The 18,598-nt window shown below is 42.0% G+C and overlaps 1 protein-coding gene across 5 annotated transcripts in view; it reads left to right on the top strand.

Moving 5' to 3' along the window:
- LOC118361163 (zinc finger MIZ domain-containing protein 1) overlaps positions 1-18,598 on the top strand; it is a 241,955-nt gene that overhangs the window by 72,651 nt on the left and 150,706 nt on the right. For 4 of the 5 annotated variants that reach the window (XM_052475034.1, XM_052475016.1, XM_052475018.1 and 1 more), the window contains exon 2: positions 7,610-7,725. The gene's annotated coding sequence lies outside the window, so the exon portion shown is untranslated. Of the gene's footprint in view, positions 1-7,609; positions 7,726-17,060; positions 17,147-18,598 lie in introns of those variants that run through there. The other variant, XM_052475017.1, reaches the window with a different exon arrangement.

Here is an 18,598-nt window from a genome sequence, read left to right on the forward strand (position 1 = left end):
CAAGTGAAATTGAAAAAGTGTCTGGACCCTTCTATAAAAAAACATTTAGATAACAAATATGAGATTTGGTTGTAAAAAAAAACGAAATTCTCCTTTAAGAAGGTTCAACAATTGACCTACAGGTATTCCTGTGCACATTTCCTCCAGATAAGCATCACACTAACATACGGCTTACAGTAAAGTGTTTCATTTCCACATAAGGAAAATGTTTTCTTTCTCCCTCGTTGTGAATTGATTCAGAGGGAGGCCTCGTTACACAGCATCTCAAAACCCAGAGGGAGGCCTCGCTACACAGCATCTCAAAACCCAGAGGGAGGCCTCGTTACACAGCATCTCAAAACCCAGAGGGAGGCCTCCCTACACAGCATCTCAAAACCCAGAGGGAGGCCTCGTTACACAGCATCTCAAAACCCAGAGGGAGGCCTCGCTACACAGCATCTCAAAACCCAGAGGGAGGCCTCGCTACACAGCATCTCAAAACCCAGAGGGAGGCCTCGCTACACAGCATCTCAAAACCCAGAGGGAGGCCTCGCTACACAGCATCTCAAAACCCAGAGGGAGGCCTCGCTACACAGCATCTCAAAACCCAGAGGGAGGCCTCGTTACACAGCATCTCAAAACCCAGAGGGAGGCCTCGCTACACAGCATCTCAAAACCCAGAGGGAGGCCTCGTTACACAGCATCTCAAAACCCAGAGGGAGGCCTCCCTACACAGCATCTCAAAACCCAGAGGGAGGCCTCGTTACACAGCATCTCAAAACCCAGAGGGAGGCCTCGCTACACAGCATCTCAAAACCCAGAGGGAGGCCTCGCTACACAGCATCTCAAAACCCAGAGGGAGGCCTCGTTACACAGCATCTCAAAACCCAGAGGGAGGCCTCGCTACACAGCATCTCAAAACCCAGAGGGAGGCCTCGCTACACAGCATCTCAAAACCCAGAGGGAGGCCTCGTTACACAGCATCTCAAAACCCAGAGGGAGGCCTCGCTACACAGCATCTCAAAACCCAGAGGGAGGCCTCGCTACACAGCATCTCAAAACCCAGAGGGAGGCCTCGTTACACAGCATCTCAAAACCCAGAGGGAGGCCTCGTTACACAGCATCTCAAAACCCAGAGGGAGGCCTCGTTACACAGCATCTCAAAACCCAGAGGGAGGCCTCGCTACACAGCATCTCAAAACCCAGAGGGAGGCCTCGCTACACAGCATCTCAAAACCCAGAGGGAGGCCTCATTACACAGCATCTCAAAACCCAGAGGGAGGCCTCGCTACACAGCATCTCAAAACCTATCAAACACACACACATCCTATCTCGGTTTAAATTGCAGCTCCGTTTTCTGCATCTAGATGATTACCTCTCTGAGGCTTAGCTGTCTGTTTCTCTACCTTTGTCTGGGGTAGTGGAAGGGAGAATTATTTGTCCGCCCTCTCTCTCTTTCCCTATCTCCGCCCTCTTTCCTCATGTTTGCACTACTGTTGGAGAGGTCATTGAGCTCCATCTCTCTCTCTGTCTCTGTCCCTGTGGTGTTCAGGTGTGAGATGTTCTGTTCAGCTTTATAGCCCTGCTGGCTCCCCAGACAACTCTGATGATAAGGAGAGGTGTGTGTGTGTGTGAGTTAGTTCGTGCATGCTCTTGTGGCTTGTGTATTCTCTCTTGTGTGTTTGTGTATATTAAGAGGAGTTATGAGAAGCCATGATTTCCCACAGCAGGCCTAAAGTAAAGGTTGTGGTTTTAAGAGCTTTGAACTGACAAGCTTTGACTTTGTCATCACAGCCTATAGGATCACTGTAAAGATTCAGAACACTGGTTAACATTGGTTTACATCTGTACCAATCAACACAGGGATTCTACGTGGTTAAAGAGCAACTGTCCCAACGAAGGGGTGACAGGAGGTTTAGAGACTGTAATAAAGAAGCACAAACACACACACACCACCGTTAGCCGGAAACCCTTAGCCCCCCAAACACACACACAGACACACAAAAAATTAAATCGATAAATAAAACCGTTGCTCACCAAAATGACCGAATAACAAAATCCATTGCAAATTAATGGTTTTTATTAATTGATGGAAAGAAATACCAGTTGATGGAAATACATTTAACCTATTGGTCTATAGGTTTATTTGCAAAATTTTGGGGAATAAAATTGGCCTGTGTGTATTGTCGCCAGTCATCGTGTAGGCCTGTCTTATTTATCCAACACAACTATCACACGCGCACAGCATGTTGAGTGGGATTTCTCCTGCATCTCTTCAGCCGGTTGCTGCTGGAGTAAAATGTGCTTTTATAAGCCCATTGATGGCACAACAAATCTAAATGCAATCACAAATCTAAATGCAATCACAAATCTAACTGTTTTGCTGCACGATTAAAAAGAGCTACTATTTTTATTTCTCAACTGGTAATTAAAGCGCGTATAAATTCACACGAAGGATTGATGATTTTTCAAATAGCTTTATTGTGAGGATTTAACTATAGTTCCACATTTTACAGCCTTATTTTACATTTGATTAAATTGTTTATATACCCCTCATCAATCAAAACACAATACCCCATAATGACAAAGCAAAACCAGGTTTTTAGAAACTTTTGCAAATGTATATAAAAAAATTACAGAAATCTAACATTTATATACAGTGGGGCAAAAAAGTATTTAGTCAGCCACCAATTGTGCAAGTTCTCACACTTAAGATGAGAGAGGCCTGTAATTTTCATCATAGGTACACTTCAACTATGACATACAAAATGAGGGGAGAAAATCTAGAAAATCACATTGTAGGATTTGTAATGAATTTATTTGCAAATTATGGTGGAAAATAAGTATTTGGTCAATAACAAAAGTTTATCTCAATACTTTGTTATATACCCTTTGTTGGCAATGACAGAGTCAAACGTTTTCTGTAAGTCTTCACAAGGTTTTCACACACTGTTGCTGGTATTTTGGCCCATTCCTCCATGCAGATCTCCTCTAGAGCAGTGATGTTTTGGGGCTGTTGCTGGTCCACACGGACTTTCAACTCCCTCCAAAGATTTTCTATGGGTTTGAGCTCTGGAGACTGGCTAGGCCACTCCAGGACCTTGAAATGCTTCTTACGAAGCCACTCCTTCGTTGCCCGGGCGGTGTGTTTGGGATCATTGTCACGCTGAAAGACCCAACCAACTTTAATCTTCAATGCCCTTGCTGATGGTAGGCTTTGTTACTTTGGTCCCAGCTCTCTGCAGGTCATTTACGAGGTCCCCCCGTGTGGTTCTGAGATTTTTGCTCACCGTTCTTGTGATCATTTTGACCCCACGGGATGAGATCTTGCGTGGAGCCCCAGATCGAGGGAGATTATCAGTGGTCTTGTATGTCTTCCATTTCCTAATAATTGCTCCCACAGTTGATTTCTTCAAACCAAGCTGCTTACCTATTGCAGATTCAGTCTTCCCAGCCTGGTACAGGTCTACAATTTTGTTTGTGGTGTCCTTTGACAGCTCTTTGGTCTTGGCCATAGTGGAGTTTGGAGTGTGACTGTTTGAGGTTGTGGACAGGTGTCTTTTATACTGATAACAAGTTCAAACAGGTGCCATTAATACAGGTAACGAGTGGAGGACAGAGGAGCCTCTTGAAGAAGAAGTTACAGGTCTGTGAGAGCCAGAAATCCTGCTTGTTTGTAGGTGACCAAATACTTATTTTCCACCATAATTTTCAAATAAATTCATTAAAAATCCTACAATGTGATTTTCTGGAACTTTTTTCTCATTTTGTATGTCATAGTTGATGTGTACCTATGATGAAAATTACAGGCCTCTCTCAACATTTTAAGTGGGAGAACTTGCACAATTGGTGGCTAACTAAATACTTTTTTGCCCCACTGTAAGTATTCAGACCCTTTACTTAGTACTTTGTTGAAGCACCTTAGGCATCAATTACAGCCTCAAGTCTTCTTGGGTATGACTACAAGCGTGGCACACCTGTATTTGGGGAGTTTCTCCCATTCTTTTCTGCAGATCCTCTCGAGCTCTGTCAGGTTGGATGGAGAGAGTAGCTTCACAGCTATTTTCAGGTTTCTCCAGAGATGTTTGATCGGGTTTAAGTCCGGGCTCTGGCTGGGCCGCTCAAGGATATTCAGAGACTTGTCCCAAAGCCACTCCTGCATGGTCTTGGCTGTCTGCTAAAGGGACGTGCTCCTATTGGAAGGTGAACCTTCTCCCCAGTCTGAGGTCCTGAGGGCTCTGGAGCAGGTTTTCAAAGATCTCTCTGTCTCACAGTCCCTGCTGCTGAAAAACATCCCCACAGCATGATTCTGCCACCACCATGCTTCACCGTAGGGATGGTATTGGCCAGGTGATGAGCGGTGCCTGGATTCCTCCAGACATGACACTTGGCATTCAGGCCAAAGAGTTCAATCTTGGTTTCATCAGACCAGAGAATGTTGTTTCTCAAGGTCTGAAAGTCTTTTGGTGCCTTTTGGCAAACTCCAAGCGGCTGTCATGTGCCTTTTACTGAGGAGTGGCTTCCGTCTGGCCACTCTACCATAAAGACCTGATTGGTGGAGTGCTGCATATATGGTTGTCCTTCTGGAAGGTTCTCCCATCTCCACAGAGGAACTCTAGAGCTCTGTCAGAGTGACCATCGGGTTCTTGGTCACCTCCCTGACCAAGGACCTTCTCCCCTGATTTCTCAGTTTGGCCTGGCAGTAAGCTCTAGGAACGTCTTCCATTTAAGAATGATGGAGGCCACTGTGTTCTTGGGGACCTTTAATGCTGCAGACATTTTTTGGTACCATTCCCCAGATCTCTGTCTCGACATAATACTGTCTCTGAGCTCTACGGACAATTCCTTCGACCTCATGGCTTAGTTTTTGATCTGACATGCGTGGGACCTTGTATAGACAGGTGTGTACCTTTCCAAATCATGTCCAATCAATTGAATTTACCACATGCGGACTCCAATCAAGTTGTAGAAACATCTCGAGGGGCTCCCGAGTGGCGCAGCGGTCTAAGGCACTGCATATCAAGGTAAGAGGCATCACTACAGACCCTGGTTCGATACCAGGCTGTATCACAACCGGCTGTGATTGGGAGTGCCATAGGGCGGCGCACAATGGCCTATCGTAGCTTAGTGGTTAGAGCGTTGGACTAGTAATCGGAAGGTTGCAAGTTCAAATCCCTGAGCTGACAAGGTACAAATCTGTCGTTCTGCTCCTGAACAGGCAGTTAACCCACTGTTCCTAGGCCGTCATTGAAAATAAGAATTTGTTCTTAACTGACTTGCCTAGTTAAATAAAGGTAAAATTAAAAATTAAAAAATAGTCTTCCGGGTTAGTTTTTGGCCGGGGTAGGCCGTCATTGTAAAAAATAATTTGTTCTTAACTGACATGCCTCGTTAAATAAAGGTAACATTTAAAATTAAAAAGTTGTCATCCGGGTTAGTTTTTGGCCGGGGTAGGCCGTCATTGTAAAGAATAATTTGTTCTTAACTGACTTGCCTCGTTAAATGAAAATAAAAGAATCAGTGGGAACAGGATGCCCCTGAGCTCAATATTGAGTCTCATAGCAGGGTCTGAATACTTATGTAAATAAGGTATGTCTGGTTTTTATTTTTATACATTTGCAAACAGTTCTAAAAACCTGTTTTCGCTTCATCATTATGGGGTATTGCGTGTAGATTGATGAGGAACATTTTTAATTCAATCAATTTTAGAATAAGGCTGTAATGTAACAACATGTGGAAAAAGTGAAGGGGTCTGAATACTTTCCGAATGCACTGTATTATCATTCGCAATGGATGTTAAAAGAAAACCCTTTCCTACATTTCCGCGCAGCAGCCCCGGTTCTTCTATGCTTGCTCAGGTGTGTGCGCTCCATTAACATGATCAACACAGAGAAACTAGACACATGCTCATTGCTCACATGGAGCACTCCAAACAAAAGACTATGAAGAAATGGACAAATCTTGTAAATGATGGTTACGAGATTTGTTTCTCACAAGTGTAGCAGGTTGTAAAGTTTGCAAAACAACGTTTCCACTCTGAGAATGAGAACGGAAAATGACTGTGATTAATACACACATTAAAAGAAATGTATGTGACCAAATTACGGGGATTAATGGTACATTTACTACTGGTGACAAATGTAATGGGGAATTTATTTTAAAAAATCTAAGGGCAAACAATTCACACATTGAAAATGAATGCACAAGAATTGTCGGGAGACAGCTGAGCCATTCTGGAGAGAGACTTGCCTATATCTTTGTCACACCCCCCTCCCCTTCTTCTTGTCTCAACATTTCCAATTATACTCAAGACACATTAACTTCACACATATTTGAGATGCTTTTCACTGACAGCCGCAGCTCAATAATCAGCTAGGCCTATTGCCATTCGCTGCACAATTTGTGGGTTTCTCAAGTAGGCATAGAGCTTGGGATTTGAAACAATCCATAGATTATGTTTTTAGAAGCTAACGATACCCGTTTTCTCCGTGGCAATCATGCATTCTGGAGACTTATTTTGAATTATTACTTTCACCCCCAATATAGACACTAGTAATTATATCATTTTGGCACATTTATTTCCATTTTCATCCCTATTGGACACGCTGTTCTGCGATTTCTCTCCTGTTCTATTGTTTTTAATATATACTTTTTTTCATTGTCCAGAAGCCAAAGGCACAATCCTAGTCATATTAGCAACCCAGCAGTTGGGTGTCGGCGTAGCCTGGTGGTTAGAGTGTTGAACTAGTAACTGAAATGTTGCAAGTTCAACTCCCTGAGCTGACAAGGTACAAATCTCTTGTTCTACCCCTGAACAAGGCAGTTAACCCACTGTTCCTAGGCCGTCATTGAAAATAAGAATGTGTTCTTAACTGACTTTCCTATTAAATAAAAACATCCGGGTTGTTGCATCTTTAGATTCCCCCTCATTCTAAGTTTCAAACAGAGCTATTCATTGAAAATGATGTTTTATTGGCTGCTTCATTACATGAGTTGCATGTTCTGTTAAGATGCCTTACCATAATCTAAATGTGATTTCTGTCATTCTGGGTAGACGCCCTAATGGGTTATGCACCCAATGAATATGGGTCCGGTAAATTAGAATCTTCCCCAGTCAAGTTTTCTGGCTCCACATTTTCCTAACGGAAATCTCCACACACACACAGCTTAGAGTTACACTGTTTAAAGTCACAGATAGTCTTGTTTAACACGATTCATTTCTTTGAGGATTTCAATGTAGCGTTTCACTTGGATGGAAGGGTGCTACAGACAAGACATATTTGCATATTTCTGCAGAATGCACTTGTAATAGAGGTGGTTCTTTGGACTATGCTCATGTGATGAGTAAACTTGAAGACTAGTGTCCTAGTGAAGACTAGTGTCGCTCCCAGAGCGAATACCAGAGGCTTTAGCTCAGTGGGCTAACAGTGGGCTAATGTCTCGTGGCACACACACACACACACACACACACACACACACACACACACACACACACACACACACACACACACACACACACACACACACACACACACACACAGCAATTTCGCAGCAGGAACAAATCTGTGTAACCTTGTAGTTCTTTGCAGAAATTGAACAGCTTATTTCCCCTCCCTCTCCTCTCTGTCAGGTCCGGTGTACGGTGAAGACCAGTGAGGACCGCTCCTGAAGGATATACATGAAGGGAGGGGTGGGGGTGAGGGGGGCTTGTGACATCACTCCCAGCCCAGGTCAGAGTCCACACAGGTAGGCAAACGACCCCTCTTATCCTCTTCCTACACACACGCGCACACACACACACCAGACCTGGGTTCAAATTCTATTTAAATTATTTAAATTACTTACACATACATTTTGAAGTTGATATTCAGATATTTGTTATTTCAAAGTATTTTAATATTGGAATGCATTTGGAAATACACTTGGAAGGTATTGGCATGCATTTGAAAATACACAAATACAGAGTATTTATTCAAATAAATGCTCCTGTGTTGAACCCAGGTCCTAGGAGTTTTTGAAATAATGTATTTGAAAATACTCAAATGCGCAGAAAATAAGTATTTATAATAACAACTAATCAAATAAACGTGTTTGAACTCTGGTCTGACAGACACACATACAGAAGTGCTTTCCCAGTTTAATGATTTTTTATGTATTGGGAAAGCTGTTGTCATGGCTGCACAATAAAAACAAGTCACACCAGGGGAAATGTTTTCTCTGCTTGGATTGAAGGACTAACACCTTTCACAGAAGAGAGAGGATTGGGTGTGAAGCTTGAAACTGAGGTTGACAGCCAGTCATAGAAAGGGAGGGTGTACAGTGAAAGGAAAGTTGCATCCTCTCCTCCCATTTTCTCTCTCCCTCCATCTTTCTCCCTCCCTTTCTCTCTCCCCATAATGTTGACTTGAGGAAAATGTATTCCTGTAACACGAAGGGCAGCATCCCAGTGTTTCTCCCCTCCTGTGTGTGTGTGCGTGCGCGCGCGCGTGTGTGTCAGGGCTTCCGTTAGGAGAATATGGTGCCGGACAAAGTGACCGGGAAGATTCTAATTTACCGGTCATTTAAGAAATGTACCGGACCCAAATCCATTGGGTGCAAACTCATGGTGCTCAGAATGACATAAATCACATTTAGATTATGGTAAGGCATCTTAACAGAACATGCAACTCATGTAATGAAGCAGCCAATAAAACATCATTTTCAAACATTTGCCAAAATGCAATTTGCGGCAAATCCCCATTCTAAACAGCACACCTGGAAAAACATAATTCTAAACAGCACACCTGGAAAAACATAATTCTAAACAGCACACCTTATAGCGGTTCCATGCATGAACATTTCTGTTTGAAACTTAGAAAAAGGGGGAATCCAAAGATGCAACAACCAGGATAGGTTGCTGATATGACTAGGATTGTGCCTTTGGCTTCTGGACAATAAAATAAAGTTGATATGAAAAACAGTAGAACATGAGAGAAATGGCTGGATCCAATAAGGAAGTTACATAATTACTACTGTCCATACAGAAATAAATAAAATCATTCATTATACTTCACCAGAAACCATGACTTAGCTACAGAGGAATCCACGGTCCTTAGCTTCTTTTAAAAAATAGATGTGGATTGCTTAAAATCACAAACTCGTAGCCCCATGCCTATTTGGGAGGCCCGCAGTTTGGGCAGTGCGCGTGGCAATAGGCCTAGTTGCTTATTGAGTTAGGGCTGTCAGTGAAAAGATCTAAAATATGTTTGAAGATAATGTGTCTTGAGTATAATTTAAACTTTTGAGACAAGAAGAGGAGGGGTGTGTGGCGAAGATATGGGCGAGTCTCTCTCCAGAAGGACTCAGCTGTCTCCCATCAATTCTTGCGCATTCATTGTTTCATTGTGTGAGTTGTTTGCCCGTGGATTTTTTAAAATCAATTCCCCATTACATATGTCACCAGTAGTAAATATATCGTTCATCCCCATCATCTGGTTACATTCATTTCTGTTAATGCCAATGATGTATATACTGTAATCCCTGGATTGCTGATGCAATATATTGGCCAATGAGACGATTGATGCCACCGGTTGGCTATATTGGCACACCTCAGAAAAGCAGTCCTCCATAGGAATGAATGGAATTCTACAGTATTTCAATTAAATGTTTAAAGGACAGAATTACATGTCTGAGGATTTCTCTATTGTAGTGGGGACAGTAATTATACTTTCAGGAAACTGTTTCTATATATTTTAAAATGTTAAACGTTAACATTTAGCTTACATAATATCATTTAAAAAGTATGCATTTAGGTGTCTGTAATAGAATAAATGTAGACATTAATAAATACATTTGCCGAGCCTCCAAAGTATTTTTTACAATGGTGAGGGAGTGCCAAGATGGTGGCGCCGTGGCTTCAAAACAGCGCCCCCTGTCAGTCATCTAGTGTATATATAAATAATTGGTTAATGCATGTATTAATTACAGTTATTTACAGTTCCCATTCTCGGAGTGGAAACGTGGTTTACAGAGTTCACATCCTGCTACAATTGTGAGAAACAAGTTTTGGTTTATTTCATAACCATAATTTACAAGATTTGTCTTTTGTTTGGAGTGCTCCATGTAAGCTGTGAGGATGTATCTGGTGTCTCTGTCATGATAATGTTGAGGGAGCGTGTGCACCTGAGCATAGTGTTTTTTTAACATTAATTGCAAATGATAATACATTAAAACTATAGTTCCTCACAGTAAAAGCATAACAAAAATCTCCCCCTCGATAATCACCAATCCTCGGTGTGAAAGAGCAATGGAAATTATAGGCCTACTGCTGCATTGGACTATAGGCTATGAGTTCCATGTGCTCATTTCTTTAGCCGCCAATGGATCACGGCGTATCAGTGTGTCCATATGGCAGAGGCTAGTGATCTCGCATTAGTTGAGTTTCAACTTTTAGATTTTTATCATTTTAATCCAGATTTTGCGAAACAAAAACGTTATTATTGAAATGAAACTGTTCTATGAAAATGCACAAATTAAAATCATAATTGGCATGCAGAACAGGAGGATAAATTGTAAGCTTCTCCAAACTTCTCCACATTAACATGGTCGGATTTTTGCCTATAGGCTACTTTGAAGCAAGGTAAAACATGACTCATAATATAAAATAAAACATCCAGGTTTAATATTATTATTATTTAGCAAAAACAAATGAAAATCTGTTCATAAACACCCCCAGGAAATATATCATTATTATTATTTTTATTTTTATTTTTTACTGACAACTGAGCACTTACTCATTTTTCCTATTTTGTTACAACCTGTAATTTAAATGTATTTTATTTGGATTTCATGTAATGGACATAAACAAAATAATCCAAATTGGTGAAGTGAAATGAAAAAAATAACTTGTTTAAAAAAACAAAACAAAAAAACAAAAAAAGGGAAAAGTGGTGTGTGCATATGTATTCACCCCCTTTGCTATGAACCCCCTAAATAAGATCTGCTGCAACCAATTACCTTCAGAAGTCACATCATTAGTTAGATTGCACACATGTGGGCTTTATTTAAGTGTCACAATCTGTTACATGATCTTATTATATATACACCTGTTCTGAAAGGCCCAAGAGTCTGCAACACCACGAAGCGAGGGGCACCACCAAACAAGCAGCACCATGAAGACCAAGGAGCTCCCCAAACAGGTCAGGGACAAAGTTGTGGAGAAGTACAGATCAGGGTTGGGTTATAAAAAAATATCAGAAACTTTGAAAATCCCAACGGAGCACCATTAAATCCATTATTAAAAAATGGAAAGAATATGGCAACACAACAAACCTGCCAAGAGACAAAAACTAATGGACCAGACAAGGAGGGCATTAATCAGAGGCAAAAAAGAGACCAAAGATAACCCTGAAGGAGCTACAAAGCTCCACAGTGGAGATTGGATTATCTGTCCATAGACCACTTTAAGCAGTACACTCCACAGAGCTGGGCTTTAGGGAAGAGAGGCCAGAAAAAAGCCATTGCTTAAAGAAAGTAATAAGCAAAAACGTTTGGTGTGAAGCACGGTGGTGGCAGAATCATGCTGTGGGAATGTTTTTCATCTGGGACTGGTAAACTGGTCAGAATTGAAGGAATGATGGATGGCGCTAAATACAGGGAAATTCTTGAGGGAAACCGGTTTCAGATTTCCAGAGATTTGAGACTAGGACAGAGGTTCACCTTCCAGCAGGACAATGACCGTAAGCATACTGCTAAAGCAACGCTCGAGTGGTTTAAGGGGAAACATTTAAATGCCTTGAAATGGCCTTGTCAAATCCCAGATCTCAATCCAATTGAGAATCTTTGGTATGTCTTAAATATTGCTGTACACCAGCAGAGCTTGAAGAATGGGCAAAAATCCCAGTGGCTAGATGTACCGAGCTTATAGAGACATACCCCAAGAGACTTGTAGCTGTAATCTGCTGCAAAAGGTGGCTCTCTATTGACTTTGGGGGGGGTGAATAGTTATGCACGCTCAAGTTCAGTTTTTTTTATCTTGTTTGTTTTACAAAAATATTTTGCATCTTCAAAGTGGTAGGCATGTTGTGTAAATCAAATGATACAACCCCCCCCAAAAAAAATACATTTTAATTCCAGGTTGTAAGGCAACAAAATAGGAAAAATGCCAAGGGGGGTGAATACTTTCACAAGCCACTGTAGATGTGGTAATTTTCACATTTTCATAAATTCATAGAATGTTTGGGAATTAAAACCAAACCAAATACAAATCTGTCTTGTCTATGACTGGAGTCTACGCAGACTGGTGCTCCATAGCCAATCAGAGCTACAGTAGGCCTATATGCAAATAAGCCATTTGCCACATGGGCCTGCCCTCATTGACTTTGAACTGGACTGTGTGTTTACAGGCAGTAGCAACAGCGTGACTTTAGATCATTAGAATGCTTTATCCAAAAGCCAGAAAATACACCTTAATTGATTACTGCAAATATGTACTGTAAATATCATGGGAGTCCTCTTACATTTGGGAACTTTACTGTCCTATTGATCAAACAACCATGAATAGGTAGGCTCTCTCCCTCAGTTGCCTATGCACATCAACAAGATCAACAACTAATGCTAGCCAGAGCGAGATGAGCTAAAATCTAATGAGGGAACATTAGATAAACCCTCTCAAACTTTTTCAGCTAGTTGGCCATCAAAATTGCACTGATGAACGATAGGGAATAGTGGCATGCTCGTCCTTCTGCAGCTTGCTTGCCAATGCATGCTTGTCCCAACCCATGTTTTGACAACTGAATGGGAACTTGCCTGATCAATGCCAAATACATTTGATTGACAACTAAAAGATATGCTAACTGTGGATAACAGTTGTTCAAGTGCAGCATAGCTAGCTAGATAGCAAAGTGATTCACATTTCTTGTTAGCTAACCAAATGACACTCGTACTCTAGCTGTAGCCACCGAAAAACGATATGAGGGGAAAAAGTCAGTCACTCACCCACTCCTCCAATGACATGACATTACGTCCTCCAAGCAGCTAGCTAGCTAACATTAGGCTCTGTGTTTGTAGCTTGCTAAATAAATAGCTAGCTACATAGATTGTTTCGCTAGCCCAGGGGAGTCAGACTCAGTCAGCGCACGGGCAATATTGAAAAAAAAAACGCAACGAATTGGCGGGCCAGACATAGCCTCTGTTTTTACAAAAAACGTGCAGCTGTGACCCAAACTGGCCATTGTTTTATTCGAAAAAATAGAACCCTTTATAATGTCCACGTATGTGCATAGCAGAGCATGCGAGCAGAGTTGAGCGGTTGGAAATCTCGCTTATCGCTCATGGAGCAGTGCTTTCCTACAGCTCCGCAAAAAAAAAATATTTGGAGCAGCTGCAGGAAAAGAACTGCTGCCAAATTGACCCTATTCATTAAAATAACAATTTAACCAACACCCATCTATTTGTGTGTCTAACCGAACCTACCAATTGGTTTTTAAGTATTGAACTCAAACCATATGGGTTTATATGAAAAGTGTTTGAATAAACATGAAAAGGTGAATGTAAGAGGCGAACATCATTTCAAATAGGCAACACGTCGTATTCAATATCATATAAACACTTTAAATAGGTCAGGAGCCAGACAGGGAGCCTAAGCAAATGATTTAGGCTATATTATTTCATTTATTTCAAGGTTAGCCTACAAATAAACACATTGTGATGCATTTGCGAGTAAGACACAATATGCTGGTAGGGACATAAAGCCCTCAGCATTTAAACAACATTCAGTTGTATTAAATCGTTATAGTCTATATATTGCGCATGTAGGCTGTGACTTATATAGAATTAAATACAACTTAAACAAAAAATGACTTATTAGTGCTTTTGAATTCATTTTTAGAAACACGAATTTGGCCAGTCTGTGACTTCAGGCTCATGCGATGGTGCCTCCACACTTGACGAGCCACTGGGGATGCTAAACACCATTTTGGCCACTCTTGCCAGGCTGGGCAGAGTTGTTTTTTACATTTTTCTATAGGTATGCCTCAAGGTTTTTAGGCAAAATAACCCAATCAAAAAGGAAAGCTCCTTGAACGTGGGAATATGCCAGGCCTATTGTATAGATAATAGAACGAAAATGAACAGAACTTTTAAGAGATCTGATTTGAGTTTATAAATACTTTGCTACAATGACACACTTAGTTACCTACCCACTCCGTTCCTTTCTTTCAGGGTAAGAGTCTTTTCAGATTCCACAATGGTTATTTATTTGTGAACACTAAATCACCACACTCCCTCTCTTGCTCTTGGTCCTAATCTTTGTAAGTCACCTTGATTTAGCACCTGTGTGTTTCTTTCTGGAAATATTTAGGCAACTTCATGACAGTAGCTAAAGCAAGGGGCTATAGCAGCAAACAAGTAGATTACAAATGCATGCTGGGCCGGGCATGCCCTGAGCTCGTGAAGTGAGCGCTACAGGAGCGAAAAAGGCAGAGGCTGGATTTCGAAAAGGTCGAGGCTGGATCTCGCTCCATGCTCCAGGCAAATTGGGCATGCTCCGCTCTTCAGTCCGCTCTAGCTCCTTTCTGCTCACAAACTCTGGTGCATAAGATGCTGTGTATTTTAACATATTAAAACAAAAGAGATCAATAATATTTGTCCAGCATTTGCTGCTGTTTGAAGATGTGCATAATATGCTGCGATCCTAATTCAAAAGCATTTAATAACTCCAAATAACAAAAACGTAGCTATAGGTTGTTGTAGCATTTACACTTAAAACATGTTTTTCATTTTTTTGCACTGCATGGGTCATTGGTACATTTCCATGACATAGACTGACCAGATGAATCCAGTTGAAAGCTATGATCCCTTATTGATGTCACTTGTTAAATCCACTTCAATCAGAGTAGATGAAGAGGAGGAGACAGGTTAAAGAAGGATTTTTAAGCCTTGAGACAATTGAGACATGGATTGTGTATGTGTGCAATTCAGAGGGTGAATTGGCAAGACAAAACAAAAGATTAAAGTGCCTTTGAATGGGGTATGATAGTAGGTGCCAGGCGCACCGGTTTGAGTGTGTCAAGAACTGCAACGCAGCTGGGTTTTTCATGCTCAACAGTTTCCCGTGTGAATCAAGAATGGTCCACCACCCAAAGGACATCCAGCCAATTTGACACAACTGTGGGAAGCATTGGGAGTCAACATGGGCCAGCATCCCTGTAGAATGCTTTCGACACCTTGTAGAGTGTATACTAAGAATGATAATCAAATCAAATCAAATGTATTTGTCACAAACACATGGTTAGCAGATGTTAATGCGAGTGTAGCGAAATGCTTGTGCTTCTAGTTCTGACAATGCAGTAATAACCAACGAGCAATCTAACCTAACAATTCCAAAACTACTACCTTATACACACAAGTGTAAAGGGATAAAGAATATGTACTTAAAGATATATGAATGAGTGATGGTACAGAACGGCATAGGCAAGATGCAGTAGATGGTAACGAGTACAGTATATACATATGAGATGTGTAATGTAGGATATGTAAACAAAAGTGGCATAGTTTAAAGTGGCTAGTGATTCATGTATTACATAAAGATGCAGTAGATGATATAGAGTACATTATATACATATGAGATGTGTAATGTAGGGTATGTAAACATTATATTAAGTAGCATTGTTTAAAGTGGCTAGTGATATATTTTTCCATCAATTCCCATTATTAAAGTGGCTGGAGTTGAGTCAGTGTGTTGGCAGCAGCCACTCAATGTTAGTGGTGGCTGTTTAACAGTCTGATGGCCTTGAGATAGAAGCTGTTTGTCAGTCTCTCGGTCCTTGCTTTAATGTCAATCACCACCTTCCGGAGACACCTGAAACCCCACCTCTTTAAGGAATACCTAGGATAGGATAAAGTAATCCTTCTCACCCCCCCCTTAAAAGATTTAGATGCACTATTGTAAAGTGGCTGTTCCACTGGATGTCATAAGGTGAATGCACCAATTTGTAAGTCGCTCTGGATAAGAGCGTCTGCTAAATGACTTAAATGTAAATGTAATGTAATGCACCTGTACTGACCTAGCCTTCTGGATGATAGCGGGGTGAACAGGCAGTGGCTCGGCTGGTTGTTATCCTTGATGATCTTTATGGCCTTCCTGTGACATCGGGTGGTGTAGGTGTCCTGGAGGGCTGATAGTTTGCACTTTCTAATGAACTCGCTCACCGAATCAACATATTCGTCAATGTTGTTGTTTGACGCAATGCGGAACATATCCCAGTCCACGTGACCGAAGCAGTCTTGAAGCGTGGAATCAGATTGGTCGGACCAGCGTTGAACAGACCTCAGCTTCTTGTTTTAGTTTCTGTCTGTAGGCAGGGAGCAACAAAATGGAGTCGTGGTCAGCTTTTCCAAAAGGAGGGCGGGGAAGGGCCTTATATGCATCGCGGAAGTTAGAATAGCAATGATCCAAGGTTTTACCAGCCCTGGTTGCTCAATCGATATGCTGATACAATTTAGGGAGCCTTGTTTTCAGATTAGCCTTGTTAAAATCCCCAGCTACAATGAATTCAGCCTCAGGATATGTGGTTTCCAGTTTGCAAAGAGTCAAATAAAGTTTGTTCAGGGCCATCAATGTGTCTGCTTGGGGGGGAATATATATGGCTGTGATTATAATCAAAGAGAATTCCCTTGGTAGATAATGCGGTCAACATGCGATTGTGAGGAATTCTAAGTCAGGTGAACAGAAGGACTTGAGTTCCATTATGTTGTTATGATCACACCATGTCTCGTTAATCATAAGGCATACCCCTCCGCCCCTCTTCTTACCAAAAAGATGTTTGTTTCTGTCGGCGCGATGCGTGGAGAAACCAGCTGGCTGCACCGATTCCGTTAGCGTCTCTCGAGTGAGCCATGTTTCCGTGAAGCAAAGAACGTTACAGTCTCTGATGTCCCTCTGGAATGCTACCCTTGCTCGGATTTCATCAACCTTGTTGTCAAGAGACTGGACATTGGCGAGTAGTATGCTAAGGAGTGGTGCGCGATGTGCCCGTTTCCGGAGCCTGACCAGAAGACCGCTTAGTTTCCCTCTTTTACGACGTCGTTGTTTTTGGTCGCAGGCTGGGATCCATTCCGTTGTCCTGGGTGGAAGGCAGAACACAGGATCCGCTTCTGGGAAAGTCATCTGGTCCTGGTCCTACTGATGGTGAGTTGACGTTGCTCTTATATTCAGTAGTTCTTCCCGACTGTATTTAATGAAACCTAAGATTACCTGGGGTACCAATGTAAGAAATAACACGTAAAAAAACAAAATACTTTATAGTTTCCTAGGAACGCGAAGCGAGGCGGCCATCTCTGTCGGCGCCGGAAGTGTATTCTACATGACCAAAAGCTTGTTGAACATCTCACACCCTTCCAAAATCATGGGCATTAATATGGAGTTGTTCCCCCCTTTGCTGCTATAACAGCCTCCACTGTTCTGAGAAGGCTTTACACTAGATGTTGGAACATTGCTGTGGGGACTTGCTTCCATTCAGCCACAAGAGCATTAGTGAGGTGGGGCACTGATGCTGGGCGATTAGGCCTGCCTCGCAGTCGGCGTTCCAATTCCAACCAAAGGTTTTCGAAGGGGTTGAGGTCAGGGCTCTGTGCAGGCCATTCAAGTTCTTCCACACCGATCTCAACAAACCATTTCTGTATGGACCTCGCTTTCAGCATTGTCATGCTGAAACAGGAAAAGGCCTTTCCACAACTGTTGCCACAAAAGTTGGAAGCACAGAATCGTATAGAATGTAATTGTATGCTGTGGCGTTAATATTTCCCTTCACTGGAACTAAGGGGCCTAGCCGGACCATGAAAAACAGCACCAGACCATTATTCATTCTCCAACAAACTTTAGAGTTGGCAATATGCATTTGTCCTTGGGACTGCCAGATGGCATGATTCATCACTCTTGAGAATGAGTTTCCACTGTTCCAGAGTCCAATGGCGGCGAGCTTTACACCACTCCAGTCGACGCTTGGCATTACACATGGTGATCTTAGGCTTGTGTGCATCTGCTCGCACATGGAAACCCATTTCAGGAAGTTCCCGAGGAACAGTTATTGTGCTGACATTGCTTCTAGAGGCAGTTTGGAACTTGGTAGTGAGTGTTTCAACCGAGGACAGACGGTTTTTAGGCACTATGCGCTTCCATACTTGGCGGTCCCGTTTTGTGAGCTTGTGTGGCCTATCACTTTGTGGCTGAGCCGTTGTTGCTCCTAGACATTTCCACATCACAATAACAGCCCTTACAGTTGACCGGGGCAGCTCTAGCAGGGCAGAAATTTGACAAACTGTCTTGTTGGACAGGTGGCATCCTATGACGGTGCTACATTGAAAGTTACTGAGCTCTTCAGTGTATTTTTTAATTTTTAATTTATTTAACCTTTTTTTAACTAGGCAAGTCAGTTAAGAACAAATTCTTACTTACAATGACGGCCTAGGAACAGTGGGTTAACTTCCTTATTCAGGTGCATAACGACAGATTTTTACCTTGTCAGCTCAGTAAGGCCATTCTTGTGCCAGTGTTTGTCTATGGAGATTGCATGGCTGTGTTCTCAATTGTATACACCTGTCAGAAATGGATGTGGCTGAAATTGCAGAGTCCACTAATATG

Source organism: Oncorhynchus keta, chromosome 2 (genome assembly GCF_023373465.1).
Source record: "Oncorhynchus keta strain PuntledgeMale-10-30-2019 chromosome 2, Oket_V2, whole genome shotgun sequence".
Taxonomy (NCBI): domain Eukaryota; kingdom Metazoa; phylum Chordata; class Actinopteri; order Salmoniformes; family Salmonidae; genus Oncorhynchus; species Oncorhynchus keta.